The sequence below is a fragment of the Empidonax traillii genome, unplaced genomic scaffold (genome assembly GCF_003031625.1).
Source record: "Empidonax traillii isolate 1590-97213 ecotype Southwest subspecies unplaced genomic scaffold, ASM303162v1 scaffold691:size399616, whole genome shotgun sequence".
Taxonomy (NCBI): Eukaryota; Metazoa; Chordata; class Aves; order Passeriformes; family Tyrannidae; genus Empidonax; species Empidonax traillii.
Window position 1 is genome coordinate 3,900 of NW_020955884.1, and position 8,149 is coordinate 12,048.

General features: G+C 48.4%; 1 long non-coding RNA gene across 1 annotated transcript in view; it reads right to left on the minus strand.

Annotated features, from left to right (window-relative positions):
• Window positions 1-7,815, minus strand: part of LOC114065732 — a 9,120-nt gene extending 1,305 nt beyond the window's left edge. The window contains exons 1-2 of the long non-coding RNA XR_003573041.1: window positions 7,801-7,815; window positions 2,160-2,163 (exon numbers count right to left, since the gene is read on the minus strand). This is a non-coding gene — a long non-coding RNA (uncharacterized LOC114065732). The remainder of the gene's footprint in view (window positions 1-2,159; window positions 2,164-7,800) is intronic.
• Between the last annotated feature and the right edge of the window lie 334 nt (window positions 7,816-8,149).

Here is an 8,149-nt window from a genome sequence, read left to right on the forward strand (position 1 = left end):
CTCACCCCCTGAGGCATTGGCAGAGCTGGACTCAAGTCAGTGATTTGCCCTGTGCTAAAAGAGAGGAGGATGAGACAATGAAGTGCACTGGGGAAGCCAAAGGCTCCTGGCTTTCACCCTTCTCTTCCCAGTACTCGCTACAGGCCTTTCTTCCCTAAAGCCTGCTCTTACCTAGGACAAGCTGAGCAAGTCACAGAGTTGCTGGTTGTATCCCAGCTTCCCAAAGGATTTCTCTCTCCCGGCGGCAGCAGCACCAACGCTCCACAGGAAGCCCTGACCGAGGCTGGGAATGGACACATGACAAGCCAAAAGGATGAACTCAGCACCAAAACACTCAACAAGAAACCAATTTAGAGTCGCCTTTGCCTCATCCCCCTAGGCAGGCAGAGGCTTTGGGATTCCAAGGCAGAGCCAGAGACCCCCAGAGAGCAGCAGCCCCTCAACCCCACCAGGGCCTCCCCTGGGCTCAGGCAGCAGGCAAGCACTGCCCAGCCTCTGCTGTGCAGCACAGCACACAGGGGGTGACCTCTGGGATCCCTCCCTGGCCACTGCAGAGCATGCAGGCAGCAGGGCCAAGTCCTGCCCAGCCCCCAGGCACCGCAGACACTGCAGCCCCAGCAGCAGGGGCATTTGCTGCCTCTGGCTCCCCTCTCATTTGCAGCTGAACGGTGAGGAACAAGCCCTGAGCAGACAGTGCGGGACCAGAACTGGCACAATCAACAACCAAGCAGACGGCCCTGGGCTTGCCAGAGGCCTGGGCCTTCCTGGGCCAGGCTCTGGGCTGCCTTGGCTTTCTTCTGCTGCAATTATCCTGCCCTGGCAAGTGTTAAAACACAGACTGCCCAGTGAGACATGCCCTGAAATAGCAATCAATTCCACCTCCAGAAAATCTCAGGGCCACACTTAGAAACCCTTCAGCAAGGGCCCCGGAAAAGCCAAGGTGAGCTGTGATTACCTGCAGGGCCAGGGAACTCAGGGCAAGGCGGGGACTGAGCAGAGAGCAAACGCCTCCAGCCCCCACAGCAAGTGCAGTGAAGCACACCAGTGGAGAGGTTGTAGGAGAGCTTTAAAAGAAATTAAAAAACAATCAGTTGTCAGAAAAATCCTTCTGCACTCTGCACTGTATAACGACTCCAATTGCTCACTAAGGCAATCACCTAATTTAGAACAACTGAATCTTAGAACCCCACAGCTTATCAAATGTATTCACTGCTGCCAGTATCAGACCACCTCTCTCCAACGTTTCTGAAAACCTCCTGAATCTTTCCTGTGGTAAGACCCACCCTTTTCATTTGATCAAGAGAAACAAAACCAAACCAAAGAAACCTCACCACCTGACACAGGGCACAAGCTACCAAAGAGACTCCAAGCCACGGGAGGAGAGCTAAGGAACAGGTGAAGTTTCAAGGAAACCTCACATGTTCCAGCATCCTGCTCGTGTTGCCCGCGCTGCTCCCTGGATATGACCCGCTTCCGGCCATCTGCCCAGCAGCAGACACCACCGCTGCCTTCTCCAACAGCAGCACCTCAGCCACGAGCCACCACACTGTTCCCAGAAGCACAGCTGTCCAGTTCCGTGCCCATCCATGGCAGATGTGGCAGCTGAGCCGTGCCCACTGCCTGCTGCCTGTCAGACAGGACCCTTTTCTCCAGAAACAGCGGCTCAGTTGTCAGCACTGCCATTTGCCAGACACATCCTTACTCCCAGCAGTCAGTTCTCACTTGAACACTTCACCAAGTCTGGGTGAGGACTTGCAGGGCCTGAAGGTTCACGCCGTGGTGTGGCACTCACGTTGTGTCCGTGGCAACCATTCTGCCACTCCAGAATGTGTTCTCCTAGGAAACACACCCATTTCACAGGTTACACATCTGACCAAAATGCAGCAAGTGCTCTCCAATCTCACCAACAGCCTTCTTGCTGTCACTGCATCCTTACCCTGAGAAGGCAGGGGGAAGTCCACAGCTGTTGGAGCAGTTCCTGGGAATGCAATAAAACTCCCTTTCTTTGGACTGCACAAGGGCACGTGCTGAGGGCACCACACAGCTCCTGCCCAAATCCTGTCCTGTCCCCAGCGATGCCAGGAGCAGCCTTGGAAAATACACATGCCTGGGTTGCAGCTCCCAAGGGATGCCGCAGGGATTCACAGACAGGGGAGCACTTCCCTGTGGGGGCCGCCAGCCCCTCCAACTCTACCCGTCAGAGAACATCCAGAACAACATTTCACTTAGTGAAAACTGGTAAAATGACAGAGCACACGGTCTCAGTCTGGCAGCACGTGTCACCAATGATGAAAAATCAGGAGCAACAGTAACTCTTTTGACTGAGCCAATACACCAATTAATACTGCATATACAAAGCCCGTAGAAGTCAGGGGACACATTTCTGGTTTGGCTCCAGGGAACTACTCATTTCATGTGACAATATGCAGAGCCTGGCAACACACAGATTTCAGTTCCTTGCCACTCAAGTTCAACTCCTTTGTTATAGGACTTAAAATGTTCCTTTTCTAAAGGTGTCCTGTTGGGCTGATGGTACAGTCACAAGATCTTGCTTTTTAAAGCAAGCTGTGGATTTCACCAGACTTCCAATCTGTCAGTGAGTGAAATCCACTCCTACACAGAGGGCCAGGACAAAGACTCTCCCATTCCTGAGTCCCATTCAGGGTGTCTATAAAATGAGTGAACTCTGGTCATCCTACAAAGGAAAGAAGTTTCAGTACTAAGAAAGAAGATGCCAACACCATGCAAAACACAGTTCAGGTTTTCCACTGACAGCAGTCTGACTTCACAGTTTCTTTCAGCATCAGGTAGTGGTTTCACCGTAAAATGAAATTGTTGTTTTTTCACACTGATCATATCAGTAAATGTTTGATTTTGCTTATTGTTTTACCAGTGCACTTTGTTGATGTTACCTTTTAAGTTAAACAGGCTAAAGGAAGAATTCAGGGACATAAAATCTGAATGGGAGACACTACTGAGAATTTGAAGGTAGCATCTCTGACAGGTGTGGTTTTGAGGGGAGAGAAGATGCTGTTAGCCATGAGACACAGCCAAAGAATTGCTAGACCAAACTAAACCCAGGGGAAATTCCACTTATATCAGCCATATTCTAGTAGGGAAAGTCAGAAATTAAGAGACCTGCCACTGAGAGACTGCCTTTTTTCCCCTCTACAGCATATCTTATAATGCCACATCCAGTTGGAAGTATGCAGGTTTAAAGCACACAGTGCTAAGTCTCTTTAAATGTCATCCCAAACACATTTTCTAGGACTTTTTCACATGAGAAAGAACAGCCTGTGTATTTTTCACATGAGAAAGAACCACTTGTACGTCTGGGTGCGTACTCACCCCGTAATTTCTGAGAATGGAAGCGAGGAATTATTCTTGCTGGAGTTGAGCCGTGTCCTCCAGGGCATTCCTGCAGTGCTGGGGCTGGATGGTGGGGTTGGGTTGGGTTGGGTGGGCCTGCTGGGCTCTCCTTTGGTGTATAACAGGTGTCCCCTTGGGGGTAGCGAAGGGGTGAGCGGTGACCTGTATGATGGGGATAGATTGGGTGCTTGGGTCAGTACTAGAAGGGAGCAATCTAACAGGAGACATAGGGTTGGTCTGTGCTTTAAGAACAGCCAGCTGTGGGTTAAAGCCGGCAGCAGGCGAGCGGCCCTAAGTGTTCTGCACAGGGTTCTTCTGGGAAGAGGGGACGTTGGCATTGCTGGGAGGGACTGGGTTGCATTTCGTAGACTGGAGTGGTTTCTCAGCCAATTTGCTCTTGGATGGCAAAGTCTGCGTCTTTGGGTTGGGCTGAAGTGCTGCCTTTGGCTGGAATACGTGTCCAGGCCTGGAGGCGTTCCTACAAACATCAGGGTCCAAGGCGACTTGGGGTCAGGGAGAGAAAGGGAGGTCCGAGGTCTGAGGGGGAACGAAGAACTTTCTGACAGGCTATGAGACAGACGTGGAGTGTCCGTGCACATCCAAACCAGGGAAACACGCACAGAGCGGGCGAGCAGGGGAAGGAAAGCCAGAAGAAAATCCATTCGAGTCACAAAGATGCACCACGTCACAAGGAGACACAGGAGATGGAGGTGAAGGGGTACGGGGGAGGGATTTTGCCAAGAAACAACACCAAACAAACAAGAAACAAAAGAGATGCAGTTAGCTGGGAACACAGCATAACCAACAACAGCAGCAGGGCAGCAGCAAGAACAACAGTGTCAGAACAGGCTTTGTCATATTAACCAACCACACGTCAGCAAAGGAAAACAACAGAAAGAAAAGTACAGTAGAGGAACAGTAAAATAAAACAAATGAAAAAATCAAAAAGAAAGTAACTAAGAAAAAAGAAGAGAGAAATGCCATCTCTCTGGGATTGCTCTGACTGCCCTGCAGTATGAAAAGCACAATGCTGTAGGGAGGTGAGGAAGGGGAAGAACCACCATCCAAGCCACAGACAAACTGAGATGTGCCAAGAATGGGACCGCTTCTTTCAACTCCAGGTGCCCATGTGCAAACCCAGTAGAGAGATGAAACTCAGAACAGGTGTGTGATACGTACGGAGTGACAGGTGATACACAGTTACTGCACACACCTGTTACAACCTCTTTCCTTCCTCTTTACCCCTGATTGGCTAATGCACACCCAAGTTGCAGCCACCCATTGCAGAAAGAGAGAAGAGTTCTCTACGGTGACCGACTTGAAGGCAGCTGTGAAATGGTTCCTGATTATTTGGTCTGAAGCCACACTGTATGCAGACCTCAGCTGGATAGGGCAATGTTTAGTCAGAGCAATGTTATTCCATGTCCTTTTGAGACTGAAAAAGGGCAAGGGCACAGTGAGATCCCTGCTAACAGTGCAAGGAACACATGTGAGGAATTCTCTGCTTGCATTTGTAAATAACATTTCCCTCACCACCCATGAAAATTTACAAGCTGCCAAGGAAAAACAGAACATATCCCAGCTAAGAGCCACGGCTCTGGAGCAACGGACATGGAAAGCATCAGCATGTGAGTGAACTGCACCAACAGATCTTGAAGCAGCACCACTTACCCTCAGACTGCTGAGAGGACTGGTGGAGAGCCCAGAGGATGCTCTGCTGATCGACTGAGACCTGAATGGACACGATAATGAAAACATCTGTCAGAAAGCTCGCACAAGGATAAACCCCGATCGACAGCCATCACAGGCACAGGCATGAAGGGAGGAGGAGGAGGGAGGCTGCCACTGGAAGAGCATGTGACTCTTTCCTTTTCTTTCCTTTCACTACTGTCACATTTTTCAGTTGTTCCCCCCTCAAATCAAAGAAATGCTGTTGCTCAGGGAGAATACTATTAACCTCTTTTGATTAAGGCAGTTGCTACTTTAGTTTTGGTTATCAAGCACATGAAAGCTACTACACCTGACCTGTGCAAGTTGATCTGCTGAACTCAATAGGATGGCGAAGACATTCATACTGGAGCCGAGAATTCTGTTTTGCACAGACCTGGTGATCACAGAATGAGACTTTCTTAGTCACAAGCAACATGGGAAAGTACCCTGTTCACAAGACACAAAGGTAGGGGATTATTCCAGACAAGAATTAAAAAAACAAGTCTCCTTGACCCAAGCACACAATCATTTCCTATGTGATGACTTCCCACTGAAATCAAAGATCAGTTTTCCAGTTTCTCACTGATGGTTTTCACATCTGTGCTCTCCAGCAAGATTTCTTGCTGCTGCATTAAACAAGCCAGGCCTATCAGTGGATAAACTAGCTCTGCTTTTGTTGATGACTTCACTAATACCAAAATAACAGCTCAAGTGCCCTCAAAAAGAGGCCAGTCAAGAAACAGTAAACTGTCCTATTTGCTGACAAGGGCACCTATACTGGAATGCTCTTATGCTCTCCAGCAAAGGCCACCAACGAAAAATGTCAGCTACTGACAATAAAACGTGCAAATGTGCTATGCTAGATGTGGTGAAAGAGCAGACAGGCCAAAGTGCACAAACATTTCAGCAGAAGTTTCTAGGAGGAGGGCTGCCCAGCAGAAATAAACCCACACCCTGCGTGACTATATGAGTGAGCCCCAGAAGCAGTTGCTCTGTGCTTTTAAAACACAAAGTTGAAGACTGAAAGGTCTTATAGGAAGGGACTGGGTTAAGAATCTCGTTGTCCGACAACTACCATACAGCAGTATGTCAACAGAGCAAAACTACCAACGTTTCCCGTAGAGGAAGAGTCATAAAAGCAATTACTTGCCTTCAGGCAGCAAACATGAAAAGGTGAAATTCCTGCATAGGCTTGGAAAATGGAGAGCACGGGTATATGTGTACACATACGTGTCAATGTGTGAGTGAGTGTACACATATATATATTAAACATTGATATAGGTCAGAGAGTTGATGTCAGCTTATACCTAAAACAAATTTAGAACATGAACTGTGTCAGTTCACTTTCTTCTGCTGTAGAATAGAACAAAAAAAGCAGTTTCTCAAGTGGTCTCCTGCCGTATATTGCTAAAAACATTTGAGCAGTGGAATTCTTAAGAAAATCTTAAAAAACCTGCAAAAGAGGAAATATTTCCAAGGAAAGAATAATGTCCAACTGAACACAACGGCAGGTTCTGTTTCCTCTATTTGTATCCTCTGCAGAAGCTCCTCACTGATGGTTTTCTTTGTATCTCACTGCAGTTTGTCCATCACGATAAGCAGGTGAAAGATGCTCCCACCAACCCTTAATTGGGATGGGAAAGTCCTCTCTGACACTCACCTGAATTCCAGGATACTCGATTAAAAGTTCCAATCTGCTATTTCCTTTTTTGCAATCAGGTGTTTCCTATTGAATAATGTTTTTAGGCTTCTTCTCAGTTTCAAGTACAACGATCAGAACAGAACAGATTTTTCCTCAGCAACATAAGAAGAGCAGGATACTTCAGTTAACTCTTTTTAGGTCTTGCTGTTTCAAATCCTTGTCCACATTCAATTTTGGCAGTCGGACTGAAAACATGACTGCAGGACTCCTACAAGTAAAAAGAGCCCTTTCTCCCAAGAAAGTACTTACCCTCGGGGTCTCAGGTGCAGTTGGTGGGCCAGCCTGGGCTCTCAGTAGGCACCAAGAGCTTTCTGTCCTGGCACCTTTTGTCTGGGAGAAATCTTCATCCATATTCAATTTTGGCAGTTGGAATGATAATTTCAGCACCAGACTCCTGCAAGCAAACAAAAGCCCTTTCTCCTAAGGAAGAAATTGCTTACCCTCGGGGTCTCAGGCTGGATTACCTGCAACTTTTATGATACTGTTATTTTGCCACACAGCTGCACAACTCAATAACTGAGCTAAACAAGAATTTTGCAGACCAACTGTAAAACAAACAAACAAAAAAAAACAAGAGATGCATATCCCCCCCCCCCCCCAGGGCTGACGGTTAGAAGGTTGCCTACCACCTGTAAAAAAAATCAAAAAATACAAAAATTAGACAGCTTGTGCCTTGGTCCACCAAGGATACAAGACCTAGAAGAAACATGTCATGCTCCCCTTGCTCATCTCCCCTCTGGTGCAGACAGCTCACGCCACCCTGGACTCGCCATCTTCACCCTCAAAAACAAAAAGTCAAACTATAAAGTTTGACGTCGTCCCTGCCACGCCGAGTGACGGCCCACCCTCTTGCTCTGCTGCTCCAGCTTTCTCCGGTGCTGCTGGACACCCTGTCCGCTGGCCTCTGCACAAAAACAGCACTCATCAGCTCACCCAGACGCTCAGTGACAGCTTCACCTTCTCACAGTTCTCAGGGCCATTCAGGAAATCGAGAGGGCAACTACAGCCTGCAGTAAGACACAGAAAACAGCCACCAAAATCCATGGCCCCGCTAGGCAGCTCCCACCATCTCCACAAAACCCTGTTCTCAGCACTGCACTCAGAAGGACCATGGCTGCTCCATCCACAATAACTACACAGCCATCGCCTCTGCCGCCTAAGCGGACCCACCTGCACTCTTAGGGCTACTCCACCTACCCCCACCTCACCCCCGGCCTACACATCAGGGCAGAGCAGCTCCGGGACAAACACACACACACACCAGACACAGAACACTACAAACATGCGGCGCAATGATGAGAGAAAGCTCTCAGCAAGAAGCAGAACTCCAAGAACCGAGATGCTGTCGAGCAAGATGACCTACACAAC